Here is a 21,681-nt window from a genome sequence, read left to right as displayed (position 1 = left end):
TAGAGAAGTTAAATAACACCACAAGGAAGAAAATAGCCAAACAGAAAGGACAAATGACCTAATCTCTCTAACAAAACAATGGCATAAAAAAAGAAGAGAATTCAAAAGTCTTAAGAGATACAAATGCAATATGTAGACCTTGTTTGAATCCTGATTTGAATAAATCAACTATAAAATGACATCATTTCCCCCCCAGCTTTATTGAGGTATAATGGGCAAATAAAGAATGTATATATCTAAGGTATACAAGGTGACATTTTGATATATGTATACATTGTGAAATATTTACCACAATCAAGCTAATTAACATATCTGTCTCTTCACATAATTAACTTTGTGTGTGTGTGAGAACAATTAGGCTCTAATCCCTTAGCAAATTTCAAGTATACAATACAGTATTGTTAACTATAGGCACCCTACTGTACAGTAGATCTCCAGAATTTATTCATCATTTACATCTGAATTTATATATACATACCTTTGACCAACATTTTCCCATTTCCCCCACTCCGCACTCCCTGGTAACCACTGTAAAATGACATTTCTGACACAAGTATGGAAATTTAAATATAGTATTAGATGATCTTAAGAATTTATTTTTAATTTTGCATGGTTATTATGTTTTTAAAACAATCCTACAGTTAAAGATGCATACTAAAGTATTTATAGGAGGAATGACATAATTTCCTTGCTTTAAAATATTCCAGAAAAATAATGTTGGGAATAAAAAAAACCCAAATTGGTAAAATTGTCGATGATTGTTTATACTAGGGGATTACTATACGGAGGTTCATTTTTGTTGTTTAAGAATTTTCTAAATAAAAAGCTAGAAGAACAATATTCTTAAAAACATATTCTTAAAAACATACTTCCTTATATTCCTGCCTACTTCCATTGAGGGAGGTGAGGCCTTAGATGAAAGTACAATAGTAGTAGTAATAATAATAATAATAATAACTTGCTCTGTGTCAGGCTCTGTGCTCATCCTCCAACTCCATGACAATGAGTAGGCAACATTATTATCCCCACTTAATCACGAGGGTACAGAGTCTTAGAGAATCTAAATAACTTTCTCAAGGTTAATAAACTAGCAAATAGTAGAAAATATTTAAAAAGCCCCCCAAAGACCACTACATTTTCCAAATTTTATTTAATAAGGAGACACTGATTCGCACAAAAAGCACAAAATCTCTCTGTTTGGTCTCATTCCTCATTGATTGTTAGGCTTAGATTTAAATTAGTTATTATATTTAGGGTGAACCAATAATAGGTGACTCTAGTTTATTAATCAGGAGGCATGTGACATCATCTTTGGCCCAAATAAAAGCTACAGAGTACGATTCTGAAATCATACATCTTCCTTCTTCCTGGAGTACTTGTAAGCTTTTTTTTTTTTTTTCTTGAAACTTCAACATGCTGAGAGTGCTGTCTGTTGACAATATGCAGAAGTGCCAGCACTTGGTATCTGGGTCTCTGTGGGGACAGAGCCAGGAGTGCAGTTTCCAGGCTCTCGGCCTCACGTGGAAAGGTGCTGGCTCAGGTAGTAAATGGCCATCAACTGTGATTGCATGGCCATCAGCTGTAACCAGTGAGCCACTGGCCACTAATACAACTGCTTTGGCTACGCTAGCAGCAAATGGGGGCTAGCAAGAAGATGGTGGCTGAGCTAGCAAGAGAGGTTTGGGCATGACTCCCCTATCTATGGCTCCGTGGGTGTTCCTTTTTTGGCCTCACCATGTCCTGCGTTCTTATGTGGGAAGCAGGACTAGAGACCCCGCATGAGTCCCCTCATGACACCCTGCGTGACAATCTCCTTTGTACCTTTATATGCATTTGTGGCCATTCCATCATATTATTATTGCATGTTAGTATGCTATTTACCTGTACTTAGTTTTCACCGTGAAGTTGATGGTATACGTGCCACTTTTATCTTCTATTTCCACTGCCTTCACGAAAGACTAAGGTTCAAAACTAATGAGTTAATGAAAACATATATGTGGACCAAGATGGCCATATTTCTAAATTCTACAAGTTCTTACTGATTTAAGAAGACAATTTCTAGAGCCCTGGGAATTTCTGCTCAGAAATTCCAAATGCCCCTGTTACCAGTTTTCAAGCCTGACATTCTGCGCTTTTAGCTGTAATACTAGATTCTGCCTCACGTTCAGGCTCTCCCCACATCCTGACCTTCACTTATGAAAGAGTAGTTTAATCTGTTGTAGATCAAAACTGAACTACAGATGGAATGCTCAAGAATGCTGAGTGATTCCATATGTGCAGGTCCATATTCTAAAACTATTGAAAAGCAATGACAGGTTAAAAAAAGACATTTCACAGGTAGGTAAAGAAATCTAATTGCAAGGTGTTTCTGTGACAGAATGGCTTAGCTTGTGAAATAACGCAACTATACTGAACACTATACCTAAAAAGGACCATTTGTCTAAAACTGTACAGGAATCCTTGGGAATCTGTATATATAGGAAAAATGAAAGACTCCCTATTTCCAGGATAAGCAAAAAATAATGTTTCTACACACCAGATGTTTTCTCTGTTATTTGCATTTGTATGATTGCTTGTTTGTTTTAATTTCTTGCGTCTGAATGCATTCAGGGAAAATTCCAGAAATGACTTGAGTGGATGATTTGTTGGCCACTGAAATGGAAGACACCAATTTTATATTTAATAATCCACTTTCAACATAACAGCATGATTTTTTAAAGCGTGATTTAACGTTCTTTTTATAAAGAATAGATTTGTAAATATAGCATAATCAGGTCCCATGATAAGGCAACTTGTCACATATTAGTTTTCCCTGACATGCAATGGGTCCAACAGCTCAGCACACTGTTCCCTTATACATGGCAGGGAATTTTGTTCCTTGGTAGTCAGAATGGTTTCCTAACTCATGTAGAAGAATTTTCTCTGGACAGGAAATATGCATCCCTGAAAGTAGAAGCTGTGGTGTGTGCCTTCCATCTGCAGTTTCCAACTCCACGCCTCTCTTTCTTTTCTTTTTTTTTTTTTTTTAAAGGTTTTATTGGGAAAGGGGAACAGGACTTTATTGGGGAACAGTGTGTACTTCTAGGAGTTTTTTCCAAGTGAAGTTGTTGTCCTTTCAGTCTTAGCTGTGGAGGGCGCAGCTCAGCTCCAGGTCCAGTCGCCGTTTTCTAGTTGCAGGGGGCGCAGCCCACCATCCCTTGCGGGAGTTGAACCAGCAACCTTGTGGTTGAGAGGACACACTCCAACCAACTGAGCCATTTGGGAGGCAGCTCAACTCAAGGTGCCGTGTTCAATCTTAGTTGCAGGGGGCGCAGCCCACCATCCCTTGAGGGACTCGAGGAATCGAACTGGCAGCCTTGCGGTTGAGAGCCCACTGGCCCACGTGGGAATCGAACCGGCAGCCCTCGGAGTCAGGAGCACGGAGCTCCAACCTCCTGAGCCACCGGGCCGGCCCCACGCCTCTCTTTCTAACAGCATCTCAAAATCAATGTACAATCAGAACAATTAGTTCAGTACAGAAGGCTGAGGCTGCTGACTAAAGAATAATGGTACTTTTGTACAACCTGTCATTGTTAATTTCTGTGAGACGCATTAAGTGCTCCCATAACCTTCTGTAACATTGCCCTAAAGTTTCTTGCTCTGTCAGACTCAGAGATTGGAAACCTGTCTTTTTTCATGCTGAAGCTTAACGCACTCCACAGCACTAGGAGAGTTTTTGTATTATTTGAAAATGGCTCCTGCAAACTACTATTGCTTTAAAATATGCATATATTGTGGGTACATAAATACAAATAAACATAATTTACAAAAACCTAACTTGTAAATTTTTGATACCCGCAAACTGTGTGGCAGACACTCGGAGACTCCCTCTTCCTATCTCCATCCTAGGATGCCTGAACCCCTTCAATCCCAATTCCGGAAAGCAGCCAGCCTTGTACCGACAGCACCACTCGGTGGCCAGGATGGAGAACTGGCCAAATCAACTTTTCCTCCCTTCAAACTCCTTTGTACTCAAGAGAATACTCCTCCCAAACCCCAAATCTATCCTCCCACCACACATTCACCCCAATTTTCTTTGGACTTTGCCACTTACAGCCAGGGTGACTCCACCTCTTTCTCGAATTTACACGTCCTTTTTAAAAACTCTTTTTTTTTCTTAACCCCACCCAGTTACTTCGTCCTTCAACTGCAGTTATCATATACATAAGAGCCTAGCAATTGTTAGGGCTGGGCAAACCAAACTTGGCCCCAAGGTTCTGAAATTGAGTGGGTTTAACCACGTTTTTTAAAATAGAGTTTTTAAAATCTGCACAAATTGTTTAGGCCTCTTCCCTTGAGAAATGCTTTGCTCTCCCCGGCTCCCCGGCCACGGCAGAGCCTCCAGGAACAGCCAGGGAAAGCTGATGGAGTGGGAGATCCAAAGTAAGAAAAGTAAATTTAAAAAAAATAAAGAAGATAGGAAGGGAGGGAAGGAAAAAGAAGGAAAGGGAGAGATGCGGAGGGAAGGAGGCAGAGAGAAACAAAAGAAGGATAAAAGTTCAACGTGGGGGGCCCATTGTGGGAGGCTTCCTTCCTCATTGCTTCCCACCAGTGTCCCGAATTGGGATGAAGCATGAGAGGACACAAAACAAAACACTTCGGTAATTAAGACAAATCAAAATAAATAACCTTAAGGCAATCTTTTTAAAAATCAAACATTTTTAAATGCAAATAAAAAATTGTCAAAAAAATCTATCATACACAAAATTCAGTATCAACATTTCAAATAAAGACAAGCTGCTGTTTTGTTTGTTTTACGACTCTGTCTCCACGCAAAGGAAACAGTCGTTTCCAATCAGCTCGCGGTTCCCGCCGCGTGGCAGCGGGTCCCTCCGCTCCCCCATCCCCACCCCCCACCTCCGAGGGCGGGTTATGAGAATTGACAATAGTATATGCACAGATTGGCAACGCGGGGTTTTATAGAGAGATGTTTTTCCATAATATAGGGCTTTTATTAACTTTTTCCGATTGAGTCCAAATATGAGAGGATATTTTGATTTGTGTACGCATAAGGGCGCGTGTTTTTCCTGCTGCCCTAGGCTCCAGGGGCTGGATCGCGCGCTGCTTCCCGCTCACCCGCCCCTTCTCTGCGCTATAGAGCTGCACAGCTTCCCAGGAACTCTTCTTCATCCTTGTCTCTTAAAACATGATTTTCTTTAAGTACCTACACTCACGAAAAATTACTTAATACCAAAGGATTTTCCTTCTTATTTAAATTACAGAGTATTGCAAAAGTATTGCTTTTATTTACTTAATTAATTTGTATTTTTCATGGCAAACACACATCGTTGAACATCATAAATCACATAACATTTGTAGATTAGTCCAAGAACTCAACCATTATTTATCTCACTGTTTCTATGGGAAAACATGTTCTGTTTCAGACAACTCACTTGCAAATAAGTATTTGGGGCACTATTTTTTGTAGGTTGGGGCCTAAATACTTTATTTAAATATGTATAACAATTTAAATGTTATACATTGTAATACACACACACACAAAAGAGGCCCTTTAGCTCAAACTACTGTTCTTTATTTTTAGCAAAGAATAAAAGTGACTGTACAATGCCCAGCTTGAGATCAGAATGCTAAGATATGTCAGAACAGGTTTTGTCAAAAAAACTTAGGGCCAGCGGGGTGGCTCAGGCAGTTGGAGCTCTGTGCTTCTAACTCTGAAGGCTGCTGGCTCGATTCCCACATGGGCCAATGGGCTCTAAATCACAAGGTTGCCAGTTCAACGCCTCCAGTCCCACAAGGGAGGGTGGGGCACCCTGCAACTAGCAACGGCAACTGGACCTGGAGCTGAGCTGTGCCCTCCACAACTAAGATTGAAAGGACAACAGCTTGACTTGGAGAAAAGTCCTGGAAGTACATACTGTTCCCCAATAAAGTCCTGTTCCCCTTCCCCAATAAAATCTTTTTTAAAAAACAAACAAACAAACAAAAAAACACACAAAAAAACTTAGACGAGGAAAGAATAAGAAGTTTATTGCAGCACTATTCACAATAGCCAAGACTTGGAAACAACCACAATGTCCATTGGTAGATGACTGCATTAAGAAAGAAACTGTGGTACATTTATACAATGGAGTATTAATCAGTTATAATGAAGAATGAAATCTTACCATTTGCAACAATATAGATGGACCTAGAGAATTATGCCAAATGAAATAAGTCAGTTGGGAGAAAGACAAATACCATATGATCTCACTTACATGTGGAATCTAAAGAACTGAATAAATGAGCAAAGAGAAAAAAAAGAATAAGAGAGAAGTGTAACATTATTAGGCATATATTACATAAAAGTAACTCAGATATAAGAGAATATTTTATTTAAATATATTTACATTTTATTAAAATATGCTTGCTCTAATGGTTACTTATATGTCACAATACAGGATTTATGAACATATGTTTCAACAACCCTCATATAGCCTTGTTCTTCCATTCTAAAAATAAGTTAGCATTTGCTTACCTACATTTGGTGATTAGTTATTTTATTCCACTAATTATTTTTGGTATGAGATGAGAAGCATTTCTATTTAAATCATTCCCCAAATTACAATATGTCATCAGAAGGTCTTTGCTCCTCATTTTGGTCATTATCTTCTTGCATGAAGTTCAGCCACATAGTAAAGTGCTCCCAGATGTCAACAAGAGATGGGTGGCCCTTTTCTAAAATATCAACCACTCAGAATCTCAGCATCCAAAATTTAAAACAAAGGTCTAAGGTGTTTTTAACTAGGGAGATAAATGTAATCTAATTCAGTAAGAATAAAGAGTGTAACACACACACACACCCTCTATTTTCATGGTTAAGTAGAATAAGATACAAAGACTACAGCTCTGCTTTGAAAACCCAGATCTTTCTGTGGTATGCTTTTTTTGTGTGTGGTATGCTTTTAAATTCCTCTTTGATCATTTCTGATTAAACATCCTCAAAGACACCCTACTTCCAATGGAATCAGTCTAAATTCCCTCAGCTTGGCTTCTGACAACCAGACTCTATGCTGCCCCACCCACCACCATCCTCCTCATCCACCTGCAGTTCACTGTAGCCACAAAAGCAGCCTCACTAGCCTCACAAACATTCCCTGCTGATCAGACTCAACCTTCATGTATTTCTCATCTGACATGTTCTTCCCTGGACTGTATCTATCCCTCCTGTAAGGGCTGGCCGAAGTTCCATCTTTGCTCTGAACCTTTCCTTGCTTCTTTGATTCTCCCCACCCCATAACCCCATCTCTCCAAAGTCTGAGCTCCTGGATCACTGATTTTCTGAACTGTGCTTTCTAATTACTGTTTTCATTGTTTTCCTAACAAGTAGGTAATTACATTCTTTGAGGGTATGAGCTGTCTCGTATACTCCTTTCAGATTCCTGATAAACGGCTGTTAAGTTAAATAATACCACTTATTTATGTATGTATGTGAAGGTACCCATCCCCACACATACACATACACATATAGAGGACGGGAGCCTAGAACCAATGTTTCTTTCTTTTTCATTCTGAGCCCACTTGAAGCATAGCCCTGTATACTGCCCTCCATGAATCTTATTCTCAGTTTCTAATACCCAACTTCTCTGACCATGTTACTTCTTTTCTGTAATCCTCTATTAACTCTTTTTGAACCCCACTTTTTATCTTAGTCCTGAACGCTCTCTTCGCCACCTTGATGCAGTTGAAGTGTGTGTGTGTGTGTGTGTGTGTGTGTGTGTGTGTGTGTGTGTTGCAGGGGGGGACAGAGGATTTGGAGTTTGGAGATCTAGATTTGGAGACCCAGGTTTGAGTCCCTCTGCCATTTAGAGTAGTTGGATTAACTTGGACAAGTCAATGGGCCTCAGTTTCTTCACCTGTATTTTAGGAATAATTATACCTATTATGGGGCTGTTTTAAAGATAGAATATACATAAGAAGCATTTTGCAAACAATATATTATAAAATACGTATATTGTATTGCAATATTATCAAAATTAGTCCAAATATCATTACCTTCCACAGGCTGTATAGCCCTCCCCCCTCCCGCCAATAGCCCCCTCCTGCCCCCCACACACAGATACATATTCACACACTCATACATTGTTGTCGCACAACAGCCTAGCCAAATGTCCCTTCGTGTCTTTCCTTAAGGAAAGAAGAGTTTGTGAGATTGTGCCTTTCTGGGACTCTGTTCCATCCTTGTGTTTACACCTTATGTCTGTCTGGTCCCCAAAAGATGGTTTGCAGCCAAAGACGGGTAAGATATCTCACGGGAGATACAACCTAAGCCAGGCGGAACGGAGTGGGGACCCCAAACGAGCTGCCTTGGACAGGTATGGCAAGGGGCCTTGCCTCCCCTTCCCCCTGCTTGGGAAAGTCTATTGCCGGCTCTGGCTTTCTCCTTGGACCTGGTTCCACTTCTCTCAACAGAGTTGTTACAATGTGAAAGACTTGATCCTGAAAAGGTACATACTTTAGGTAAAAACATCCTGGGACCTTGTGCTTCCGCTGTTAACAGACAAAGGGTAATGGGAATAAACATTTTTCTGTTAGGAAGTCTGAGCCTCACTGACCGTGTAAGAAACAATGTTGCTTTCTTATAGTTGTAGACCTCTCTCAATAAAAACCTCCAGCCGGCTTTATTCTGGGCTCCAGCCCTCTGAGACTGAGAGACCCCTGGCCTTCGTAGAGATTTAACTGCATTAAGTCTCTGGTTGTTTCTTGCTTAAAAACTTAACCCAAACCGCCCCTTCGCGCCTCCTCACTGCCCTTGTTGCGCGGGACGCGACAATATATGGATTGTCCCAAGGCAGGTAAACTATTGCCTTCACTCCTTTTGAAGATTAAGCCCAGGAGGACCCTTGTCTTCTATGACTTTTAAGGATAGGAAAGTGGGAGAATCAGTCCCCAATTCCTCCCCGTGGGTCATCAATCTGGAGACCAAAACTAGAACCAGTGTCAGTCAGGATCACTGGCAGAAGAGGCAAGTACTTAAGTCTGTACCAGTGAACTGCATTTCGACAAACTGTTCAATTGCAGACTTCAATAAACAATTTTATTGAACGGTGGCTAAAGTACAAAGCACTGTGCTAGTCTCTAGAGAATAAAAAAGTGAGAAAACCACTGTCAGAGAGCTCAAAATCTAACGAGAGACAGAGACACATGGGTTTGCAAATTAGTGTGATACACGCCATGCTGAAAGAGCTTATATTTATAAGTAGATTCAACCCAAATTATGCACTGAGACTAATGAGTCTATGACGACATATAGGAAGACATATTGGACATCTTTTTTTTTTTCCCTGCAAGGTCAGATTCTTTGGAAACAGGAAATCTAGCAACTACTTTTTTTTTTTTTAATGCTTGGGTTTGGGGTACTTTTCTACACCTGGACTCCACACCCCCTCCAGCTACTGCCCCAGTTTTTTGCTTGTTTGTTTGTTTTTACTGCCCCAGTTGTTTTTGTTTTTGTTTTTACTGCCCCAGTTTTTTTATTCCACTTCACAGCAAAACTACTTGAAGGAAATGTCTCTCCTTCCTCACCTCCTATTCTCCCTTTAACTCACCCCTAATAAAGCTTCTGTGTTTGTTGCTCCTGCCAAGTCACCAGAGATTCCATCTTATCAAACACACAGGCTACTTCTCAGACCTTACCTTACCGTACTCTTTAGTGGCATTCAACATCATTTATCACGCCAGCCTCCTTGAAAGCCTCTTTGATTTCTCTGAAGTGGATACTTTCCTAGTAGTCCTTCTACCTCTGTGGGGACTCCTCTACACTCATCATTGCTGGCTCCTCCTTCTCTGCTCAACTTCCAAGTTTGGGCAACTCAGTGCTCAGTCCTGGACTTATCTACACTTTCTTATCTATACTTTCCTCCCAGGTAATTTCATCCATTTCCCTTTAGCTTTCAATGGCAACTATGTGCAAATGATTTTCAAATCTCTCTCTCCAGCCCTGACTTTTTCCTAGCACACCAACTGCCAATTTGACACTTCAACTTGGGTGCCAGAAAGGTATCCCAAAGTCTATATGTCAAAAACAGACCTCTTGAACCATGCCAAAATGCTTCTCCTTAGTCTTCTGAAGTTCAGAAAATGCAATTCCCATTAATCAGTTGCTCAGAAAAAAAATGCAAGCAGCATACAAGTCAAATACCATGTGTAATCCATCATTAAATCATGCCATTCTACTTCCAGAGAATGCCTCAAATCTATCCAATTCTTAATTTGCACTGCTATCACCCTAGTCTAAGGAATCATTCTCTCTCATCTAGACTAATGCAATACCTCTACTTGGTCTCCATGCTTCTCTTCTTACTCTTCTGGATTCAGTTAGAATGAACTTAAACAGAAAATGTGAATGTTATGAAATCTCAACGCTTGAATAAACTTTTTTCTGATATTCTGTGTAATGAAGTAGGAAGTACACAAAGCATCACTAGACAGAATGAACTTTCAAAACTAGAAATCAGGTCACTCCCCCACTTAAAACTTTCTGATTATTCCCCTTGCATTTAGAATAAAAGACAAAACCACATCCTGGCCCACTAACCCCTACATGATCGCTACAACCTAATTTTCTACCACTCTTCCCTCTCACACACTCGCTGCTAGATATTTTTGCCTTTTTTCTGTTTCTAAAACACACGTTATTTTCCCACTCAGAGAACCCAGCAGGATTCTGGGCTAGACCTTCCCTATCTTCTCACTCTCTAGAGGAGTGTCTCAGAGCTCAGGTCTCAGACTGTTTCTAGTTACCATCGACAACTTCCAAAGTTACATCTTCAGCCCTGATCTTTCTCCTCAAGACAAGACTTTTCGTACAACTACCTGTTTGACATCTCCATTCAGATCCTCAATAGCCATATAAACTATAACATGTTCAAATATGAATACTTGGTACTTCTTCCCTGTATCCTGAAACACACTCGTTTCCCTAGTATTTCCCATCTCAGTAAAGAACAGCACATTTTAACCAATAACTTAGGCCTTAATTCCTCTCTTTCTCTCAAAGCTCATGTCTAATTCATGAGCAAATACTATAGGTTTTACTTTCATAATATATCAGTGTTCTAACTCCTCCCCACCTGCTCCACTGCCACTCCAGGGCAAGCCATCATGACTGTTTGCCTCAACCATTGCAGTCATCTCTTACTGATCTCCCTGCTTCCATTTTTAAACTCCTGTACTCTGATCACTCTCCACTGAGCACAGGAGTCAGCTCTCACTATTCCTACATGTCTCCATTATTGCTTCATTAACCAACCATTCCAAAACTTAGTGGCTTAAAGCAAAAACTTATTATTTGTTGGGAATTTGGGTTAGGAATTCAGGCAGGGCTTAACTAAGCTGTTCCGCTCTCCTTGGCATTAGCTGGTATCCATCACTCAGCTTCATTTAGCCAGTAACGGGGCTGGCCTGGAAGGAACTTGATGGCTTCACTCACATTCTGGCACCTTAATGCTCTTCCATGTGGCCTATATCTTCACATTTTCTCTTATCTATCTGTAGTACTGTTGAAGCTTCTTTAGAGCATGGCAACTGGTTTCTCGGAGGGAGATCTGGAAGCTGCCAGTTCTTAAGGACTTAATTCAGAAGTCTCCGAACTTCATTTCTGCCACATTTTATTCGTTAAAATAAAAATCATGAGGCTAGGCCACATTCAGTGGAAGAAGAAACAGATTCCATCTCTTAACATCAAGAGATCTCTGGAGACTATCTTCCACACCACCACAGTGCAAGTTCCATGAGAACAGGCTCATTATCAGGTCTCCCTAGTGCCTAGAACAGTGCCTGCCCCATAAAAAGTGTGGAATAAATATTTATTTAATCCATTAACTTAATGGACAAGTGAAAGAAAGAGTCTGAAAAGGTGAAGGAAGGGTCTTAAGGAGTAGGAGGAAAACCTGGAAAGAGTGTGTTCTACAAGTATAGGAGGATGAGAGAAAAGGGAAGATAAGACTATACACTTTTTTCATACTTAAAAGTTAAAAATAAGTGAAAAAGGCCTGGTCCGGTGGCTCAGGTGGTTGGAGCGCCATGCTCCTAATGCTGGCGCAGGCTACCATGTGCCGTAGTGAATGGCCAGCGTGAATGGCGGGCAGCCATCGTGAGCGTCTGGCAGCCGGCGAGAGCTGCTGTGAGCTATTGTGAGTGGCCAACCAACAACTAGTGACTGACCGCCTCAGCCATGGGGAGTGTAAGGCTCATAATACCAGCATGGGCCAGGGAGCTGTGTTCTACACAACTCTGGCTTGAACCAGAGTGGGGGGTGCGGAAGAAGGGAGAAAAAAAAAGTTAAAAAAGCATATTTAAATTATATTTGTAATATTACAAGTTCAAACAATGCAATATTGCGTAGTGAAAAGTGAGTTTTCCTCCCTCCTTTGTTTCCAATTCTCCTCAGTGTCAGTCACTTTTAAATGTAATCTTTCAGAGCTAATATGCATATACAAAGACACGGATATGTATCACACCTCTCTCTCTAAAAGACACACACCTGTATTCCACAACTGGTGGAATACAATACATGTGACTCAGAATCTAGCTTTTTTCCTCTTAACAATCTAACTTCCAGATCATTCCATATCAATACATATACATTATCCTCTTTCTTTTAAATGGTTGCATAAAATGGTTCCATTCTTAGACTGTATCATTAGATTCCAAAATTAGGTGACTACTGGTTTCAGTAGACCTGAAAATGTAGAGATTGTAGATTGTGATAAGGAAGAGAGAGGTCAGAAAGTAGAGGTAGAAAAGTGGTTGTAAAAGAAAGGAGGACAGAGCAAAAAGAAATTAAAAGATAGAATAGACAGGAACAGGCTTATACCCTGTTCCCCAAAAATAAAACCTAGTCGGACAATGAGCTCTAATGCGTCTTTTGGAGCAAAAATTAATATGACACGGTATTGTATTGTATTAATTATATTATATTATATTATATTATATTATACTCGGTCTTATATTATAATAAAATAAGACCGGGTCTTATATTAATTTTTGCTCCAAAAGATGCATTAGAGCTGATGGTCCGTCTAGGTCTTATTTTCAGGAAAACACGGTATAAACTGAAGAATAAGAGTTAACAAGAGAGTTGGAGATTGAAAATACACAAAAGATAAGGGATAATAATGGAGCAAAGTCTCTAAGAGGATTGGAAGAGATCCTGGGTTCAGGTAAAGAGATTCACCTTGAGAGGAAAAGGAAAGGAAGGGTGTGGCTGCAGGTAGGTTTTGTATTAATGGCTAGTGGGAGTTAAGGAAATTCCTCCCTAGTGGTCTCATTTCCTTCAGAAATGTAGGAGGCAAGTGTTTTATATTTTACTTTTTTTTACCAAAGGAGGTGGATGGGTAGAAATCTATAAGCTAAGAGAGTGTGCCGGTTGGGAACAGCAGGGGGCAGGGAATAGAAATTCTGAGTAGCAATTTGTAAAGGACTACTAGGCTTCACAAGATTGCCTGGCCCCATGGAAGTCCCGAATGAAGTTGGACACCTTTGGTTTGCACTGGTGCCAATTCTCAGGGTTATGTGATTTCCAGCACTGGTGCAAGAGTGGACAACATTGGTTGAATTGTTACAGACTAACGGTTTTGCAGATGGGCGAAGGATCAAGGAGGCAATTGAGCTGAGGGTGTTGTGAATATGATGGACCATTTATGCCAGGAGCTTCAGATCCTGACTGCACTTCCGTTGTTGATGGTCTGAATACAGGTTTACAGGTTTATGATGGCACACCGCCAAGAAGCAGACGGCTCTCACCGACTGTGTGTCAAGAATAGCGGCTCGGGAAAATCTTCATGAGAGGACTTGAGTGGAGTTGAGATGGGGTGGGCTGTGGCTGCGACAAGCAGATTGTCGTGAAATTGTGTGCTGGGCAAGCAAATTGGTTTTAATCGTATTGTATACTGGGGAGCCATGTGCGAATCATAGAAGAGGCCAATCATTTCCTCCTTCCTTACTCTCTCCTTTAGGGTTGCCACTAAGTAGTATGAAAACAATATGAACGCTAGACCAACCTGCGCGGCGAGGCGATGGTGTCACTCGAGGCGGCGGAAGCGACTACCGTTAGGGTACAGTCCATAGAAGCAGTCTGAAGCTATTTTAGCCTTTTCGCTTTAAAGAGTAGCTAGCTTACTCTTCTGACTCTTGCAGTTCGAGGTGGTAACAAAATGACTACAACTCCCAACCACTCTAGCACCCAGCAGTTACCATGGCAGCACTGGGGTAGGTAGGCCCCAGCGACTCCACGTGACGTCATCGCCCAAGTGTGCTTTTGTGCTGGTGGTTCCGCCCCATTCTAAGGGAGGGGCGGTCCTTCTAAAGATGTTGTCCACTGTGGCCAACGCCTCTTGGATAATTTTGATCCATACCAGACGCCGTCGGCACCGAAACTCCACCTACTGCGGGAGCAATCCCGGTCCGCTTTCACTCTCACTCGCCGCCCTGCAGCCCCGCCTCTGCCTGGAAGCCCCGCCTCTGCCTGGAGGCCCCGCCTCTGCCTGGAGGCCCCGCCCCCCGTGAATCAGCTGATCTCGCGGATGCGCTGGGCTGCGAGCTCGCTCCGGATACAGACCGCCGTGCTGCGGGCGGAGCGTCAGGTGAGCAGGCGCGCATCCATCGGGTCGCCACTTGGTTTCGGAGGGCTGACTGGCCAGGGCCTGCTGTGTGCGGGAGGCGGGATCTGAGAGCGAGGCGCAGGTCCAGGCCCGGGAGCGCGCTGCGGGAACCCAGGGAGAGGGCGCCCTCTCATTCCCAAGCCTGCGTCCGACCGACGGCGCCTGCCCGTGGAGAGCACCCGACGCCGCTCCTTCGCCCCGGCCCCACGCTCTTTCTCCCCCTTTCCTCCCTCCCTTGACGGGACGCCCCTGCGGTGGTCTCAGCCGCGTGAAATTCCTTCACGCGCCGCCTTTCCCGGCTCCACCCACTCTGCCTTTTACCCATTCATTCATGAGGATTTATTGAATGTCACTCCAGGCGCTGAGCGGATAAACCCGGGTCCCTGGCCGCGAACATTGGTGAGAATCTCAGGCGGGTTTGCCCCCGGAATGCAGATCGCGGAGAGGGGACCGAGGGTTGTGGTGGCTTAAAAAGGTGGTTGAGGGAAAAGAAAATGACTTTGATGTTAAGAATCAGTAGTTTAGCCAAGTCCTTTGGTGTGTCAAGTGATCCACCAGCGGCTGATAAGTTCTCTTGAGATGTGAAGACAGGAAAATAACACATCTTGAGGAAATGATTCTGATGCTGGTTTGGGTGATCTTGGGTAATAGGGTGACTTTGGGGACAAGAAACTATATTTTGGCAGAAGTACTGTACTACAGCTTAGGCCTTTGATGACGAGGGAAGAGGAAAAGGCACTCTGGCTGAAGTGGCATATTCCAAGTACAGTATTCTAGGGCTGGTTTAGGATGGAAAGGAAATAACTGTTGAAGCCTTTTCGATTAGTTGGTGGCTGTGAATGTTCTTTAAAAGGCTTTACAGTTGTGTGACGTGTTTATTCTCAATAGGTACAAACATTCAACAAACCTGTTGGTGCAATATTGTTTCAGTTTACCATAAATATGAATGATTTGGAGTCACCACTTGAACTTTGAGTTAGTGAATACTTAAAGGATTTAAAGCAGTGAAAAATTGGCTTTTGCAGTCCATTGCAATATTTTAATCTTACTAATATAAGCATAGTGGTTAAGATCCTACCTAGGCTTGGAATCTGGACATACCTGGAGTCAACATCCAATTACATCTTTGACTTTGGGAAAGTTACCTAATTTCCATTTAATGGTTCGTGTATCATATTTATTGCAGTGCCTAGCACAGCTATTTTTATGATTATTAATTTCTTCTTACAGTATATCATGACCCAAATTGACATTTTTTCCCTAAATGGTGGGAAAGAAAAGTGAATATTTTTAGAAAAGCACTATAGTTCACTTTTTAAAATCAAGGGATAAAAAAAAAAAAAAATACAAAAAAAAAATCAAGGGATAGTTTCCAGATAATTTTATGATACACAGACTTAGAGGAAATAATGATTTTGGGTTGGTCTGTAGTAACTTTGGTATTCCATAAGGGCATTTTGATGTGGAAAACTTGCTGATGGAATCTATGCCTAGTTTAAATTTAATACTTAGTTGGCAAACTATGACTACTATTGACAGAGTCAAGGTTCATAGTTATAGCAAGAAAAGTTCAAAGCTGTTTCACAATATTAACATTTGAAAAGATAATGAAGACAGGTAATTTTGGGAGGGAAATTTGAGTGGAGCCTCTTATTTTTTAAAAATAGATTTAAGCAATGTGAACTGGAATCCCTTCTCTCCAAATTGCAACCTTTCACAATTTAGGTTGTGATTTGAGACACTTTGGGCATTTTGACTGTTAAAGAAGTAAAGGGTATATTAAGAACTTTATTGAGACCTGATTTTAGTTTTTCGTGTGGTTAGGTGGAAAGACTACTATTGATCGTCTATCTTTTCAGGAAAAACATGGCTTTAATGTAGTATTACTAGGTCCATTCTAAAAGTATTGCCAAATAATATGACTGACTTGTAAAAACCTTCCATTATTCTGTATTAGGATGAGACGAGGTAAGGTATGGGTTGAAAAATAGGAAGGAATGTATGCAGCATTATTTACAATAGCCAAGATATAGAGTGTCCATCAGTGGATGAATAGACAAAGAAGAAATAGTACATATGTGCAATGGAATATTACTCAGCCATAAAAAAGAATGAAATCTTTCCCTCTGGAACAACATGAATGGACCTAGACGGTTTTGTGCTGAGTGGAACAAGTCAGACAGAGAAAGACAAATGCAGTGTGATTTCACTTATATGTGGAATCTAAAGAACAAAATGAACAAACAAAGCAGAAACAAACTCATAGATACAAATAACATTTTAATGTTTGCCAACTAAGAAGAGGGTTGCCGGGGCCGGGGAGGGGGGAGAGGGGTGTGAAATGGATAAACTATGGTTTATTCATGCAATGGAATACTATCCCTTAGTAAAAATGAATGAACTAGATCTATGCTTATCAACATGTGGTTAGCTCAAGTACATAATGTTGACCGAAAAAAGCAAGTTCTCAAAGGATACATACAGTATGATACATTCATGTACTGTTTTAGAGGAATGTAGCATACATTTTTTATTACTATACATGTATCTAATGAAAGTACATGTAAGTGTAAGAATGTACATAGAAATAAGACACATTAGAGAAGTGGCTAACTCTGGAGAAGTAAGGTTTGGTAGGGGTTCCTCCAGATCTTTATAACTTTTTCTTCTATTTTAAAAGGAACTGAAGCAAATATGAAAATGTGTTAATATCTGTTAAAACTGAGTCATGAGTACATAAATTAGTTTTTTTTACAGGTTTATGTATGATTAAGATAGTTTTTGAAACTAGCACTTTAAAATTTTTATTTATAATCAAGACTCTCTCCCAATATGCTTTCTTTATTTTACTTTCTAGTCTCAAAGTTTTTGACTCTGGAAAATAATTCTTTCCTCCCTGCAATAGGAAAAGAATGTGCCTGTGCAGCGCAACAGTATCAAGATTTTCTAAGGAGAAGAGACAGACCAACTTACTTAGTCAGTTTTACTTTGCTGTTTGAGTTGTGCTCCTGGGAAATGCTTTTCTTGGGATGTGAGGAATGATCCTTCTTAAAAGGCTGCAGGGGAATTTCAATTCTAGAGACTCTTGGCAAATGCAGGCGTATATTGATCACGAACACTCACAGTATTGGTGAACAGATTGACAGAGTGACTCAGATACAAAATTACCACAGATATCACCTGGTCATTTACACTTTTTAAAGTTTGGGTGGTAAACCCAATGTGGTAAACCTGAGTTTATACTGTGACTACAGTGTACTGTGAATGCAGCTGTAGGTGGCCTAATTATTACTCAAAGAAAATAATTTTCTCTTTACAGGTATTTTTAAAATAATTGTTTTATGTTTCAATTACAGTTGACATACAATATTATATTAATTTCAGGTGTACCACATAGTGGTTAGACATTTCTATAACTTATGAAGTGATCACCCTGATAAATCTAGTACCCATTTGTACCACCGTACAGTTATGACAATATAATTGACTATATTCCTTATGCTATACTTTCCATTCCCATTACTATTTTGTAACTACCAGTTTTTACTTCTTAATCCTTTCACCTTTTGTACCCATCTCCAATCCCCCTCCTAATTGGCAACCATCAAAATGTTATCTGGATCTATGAATTTATTTCTGTTTTGTTTGTTTGTTTTGTTCTTTAGATTCTTACATATAAGTGAAATCATGTGCCATTTTTCTTTCTCTATCTGACTTACTCTACTCAGCACAACACCCTCTAGGACCATCCATGTTGTTGCAGATGGCAAGATTTCATTCTCTTCTATGGCTGAGTAATATTCCATTGTGTGTATATATATATCACCTCTTCTTTAGCCATTCATTTATTGATGGACACCCAGATTGCCTCCACATCTTGCAATGATATTATATTGATGATAAATAATTTATCATTATATTATAATGATAAATAATATTGCAATGAACATATGCTTGCCCATGTCCCTTTGAAGTAGTGTTTTGGGTTTCTTTTGATAAATACCCAGAAGCGGAATTACTGGGTCCTTCTTTGTCTCTTGTTATAGCCTTTGTTTTAAAGTCTATTTTGTCTGGTATTAGTATTGCTATCCCAGATTTTTTGTTTGTTTGTTACATTTTCATGAAATATCTTTTCCATCCCATTACTTTCAGTCTATGTGCCTTTACATCTGAAGTGAGTCTCTTGTGGGCAGCATATATAAAGGTGTTCTTTTTTTTTTGTTTGTTTTTTAGTTAGTTTCAGGTGTACAAAGCAACATAATTGTTAGACAGTTACAACCCTCACAAAGTGATAGGCCCTCTCCCCCAGGCTACTACCCCTAGGGTCTTCTTTTCTTATTCATTCGTTGGAGCATTTAATCCATTTGCATTTAAAGAAATTGTTGATATGTAGTTATTGCCATTTTATTCATAATTTAGATTTTTTTTTCCTTCTTAAAGTAGTCCCTTTAACATTATTTGTAATACTGGTTTGGTGGTGATGAATTCCTTTAGATTTTCTTGTCTGGGAAGCTCTTTATTTGTCCTTTGATTCTAAATGATAGCTTTACTGGGTAGAGTAATCTTAGTTGTAAGTCCTTGCTTTTCATCACTTTGAATATTTTGTGCCAATCCCTTCTGGCCTGTAAAGGTTCTGTTGAGAAATCAGCTGACAGTCTTATGGGAGCTCCCTTGTAGGTAACTAGCTGCTCTTAAGATTCTTGCTGTTTTGCTGCTTTTAAGATTCTTTCTGTATCTTAAATCTTTGCTATTTTAATTATGTGTCTTGGTGTGGGCCTCTTCGGATTCATCTTGGTTGGGACTCTCTGTGCTTCCTGAGCTTGCATGTCTATTTCCTTCTCCAGGTTAGGGAAGTTTTCCGTTGTTATTTCTTCAGCTAGGTTTTCAATTTCTTACTGTCCTTCTTTTTCTGGTACCCCTATGATGAGAATGTTGGCAAGCTTGATGTTGTTAAATAGGCCCCTTAAACTATTCTCTTTTCTTTGGATTCCTTTTTGTTTCTCTGATTGGGTATTTTGTGCTACCTTATCTTCTAAATTGCTGATTCAATTCTCTGCTTCATCTAATCTGCTGTTGATTCCCTCTCATGTTTTCTTTATTTCAGTTATTGTATTCTTCATTTCTGATTGGTTCTTTTTTATGTTTTCTATCTCTTTGTTGAAGTTCTCACTGAGATCATTGAGCATCATTATAAACAGTTTTTTGAACTTTGTGTCTGGTAGATTGCGTGCCTCCATTTTGTTTAGTTCTTTTCTGGAGCTTTGTTCTGATCTTTCATTTGAGATGTGTTTCTCTGTCCCCCCCATGTTGGATGCCTGCCTGTGTTTGTTTCTATGTATTAGATAGAGCTACTATGTGTTCTAGTCTTAGTAGAGTGACCTTATGTAGTAGGTGTCCTGTGGAGCCCAGTGACGCAGCCTCTCTGGTCACCTGAGCCAGGTGCTCCAGATGTGTCCCTTGTGTATGTTGTGTGTGCCCTCCTGTTGTAGTTGAGCCTTGGTTGCTGTTTGTACATTAATGAGAGGGATTGACCCTAGAGCTGATTTGTTGTGAGGACTGATCATGAGTACAGGAGAGGAACTGTTACCCTGTTTCCTTGAAAATAAGACCTAGCTGGACAATCCGCTCTAATGCATCTTTTGGAACAAAAATTAATATAAGACTGGGTATTATATTATATAAAACCTGGTCTTATATTATAGTAAAATAAGACTAAGGCTTATATTAAGTTTTTCTCCAAAAGACACATTAAAGTTGATTGTCCAGTTAGGACTTATTTTCGGTATTCAGGGGCTGACCTTACGGATCAAGATTCACTTCAGCAGGGATCTGGTGCCTGCTGAATCTGCCCTTTAGGTATGTCATCTGCAGAGGCAGCCAGGTGGTGTTCTAGCTAGGTCCAAAGCTGGACACCAGCATGCCCACCCCAGGACTTCCTGGGAGGGGCCACAAAGCAATTTGTAGATGGTAACCACTTGCACTTGGCTTGGAGATGCCTGGGAGAGGCTAAGCTGTGACCCTATGCTGGCTGCCGAATGCCAGGCCTGGGGCTGCTTAGCAAGAGGTATGAGGTACACCAAGGCCATATGCTGCTTGTTTGGATTTGTGAACCTTTGAGAGATTTTAGGAAAGTCTGCAGCATGAGTCAAGACAGGCTGTTTGTGTGGAAAAACCACTGGAAGTGGTTTGAGTGGGCCTGAAAGTTGGGTGGGGCAGGATCTCAGGGAAGCATCAGGATGGAATTAATGGTGTTAGCTATGTTGATGGAAACTGAAATAGGGTGGCTGCCTGGCTGCCTGGCCTGAGTCTGCATGCTGGGAGCGGGGAGAGGTCAACAAAGGAACTGTAGCTTCTGCCAGCACTTCTCTTTGGGAGAAAGCTGTCCCTCCAGCCCTTGTGCTGAAGCCAGACAATTCAGTTCCACCCTATATGTCTTTTGCGCCTTTCAAGCTGCTGCCCCAGTGCTGGAGTTCAGAGTGAGTAAGTCCATGTGCGGGCCCTTTCAAAGGAATGCCTGGGACTCCAGCAGCCAGTCTTTCATCTTACTCAGCCACAATCTCTGCTAGTTTTCACAGCCAGAAGTTGTGGGGAGTTCTCTTCCCCGCACTGGAATCCTGGGCTGGGGAGCTTGGTGTGGGACTGGGACCCCTTGCTGCTCAGGAAGTACCTCTGCAGCTGAGATATCCCTCCCGATTTTTAACTGCCACATGCTAGTGTGGGAGCAGCCCATTCTGTGTCTCCACTGCTCCTAGTCTCGACATGGCTTCTTCTGTATATCCTTAGTTGTAGGACTTCTGTTCAGCTAGATTTTAGTTGATTCTCAATGACGATACTTCTGTAGTTTAGTGGTAATTTTGGTGTGGTTATAAAAGGATCCAAGCATAGAGTTTATGTAGTGTGCCATCTTGGCTGGAAATCTCTTTACAGGTATTAATAAGTAAATGTGATGATAATGTGCTAAATGGTTGAGTAGTGAACACTTAATTTGATAGCTGATCTCTAACGTGACTTCAGTATTTAAACTTCTGAGTTAAACAGTGTT

At 40.8% G+C, this 21,681-nt stretch overlaps 2 protein-coding genes across 5 annotated transcripts in view; one reads left to right on the top strand and one right to left on the bottom strand.

The window, feature by feature from the left end:
- The window catches only part of CDK15 (cyclin dependent kinase 15), a gene marked incomplete at its 5' end in the record, with an annotated part of 97,546 nt that extends 83,264 nt beyond the window's left edge, over nucleotides 1–14,282 (bottom strand). For both annotated transcript variants that reach the window (XM_081051809.1, XM_081051810.1), the window contains one exon: nucleotides 14,040–14,282. The remainder of the gene's footprint in view (nucleotides 1–14,039) is intronic.
- Nucleotides 14,283–14,532: 250 nt separating this feature from the next.
- Nucleotides 14,533–21,681, top strand: part of ALS2 (alsin Rho guanine nucleotide exchange factor ALS2) — a 74,719-nt gene continuing 67,570 nt past the window's right edge. For 2 of the 3 annotated variants that reach the window (XM_081050558.1, XM_081050560.1), the window contains exon 1: nucleotides 14,533–14,621. The gene's annotated coding sequence lies outside the window, so the exon portion shown is untranslated. Of the gene's footprint in view, nucleotides 14,622–14,997; nucleotides 15,039–21,681 lie in introns of all 3 variants that reach the window. The other variant, XM_081050559.1, reaches the window with a different exon arrangement.

Source organism: Rhinolophus hipposideros (genome assembly GCF_964194185.1).
Source record: "Rhinolophus hipposideros genome assembly, chromosome: 6".
In the NCBI taxonomy this organism is placed as follows: Eukaryota; Metazoa; Chordata; class Mammalia; order Chiroptera; family Rhinolophidae; genus Rhinolophus; species Rhinolophus hipposideros.
This window is presented reverse-complemented; position numbering and strand designations above follow the sequence as displayed.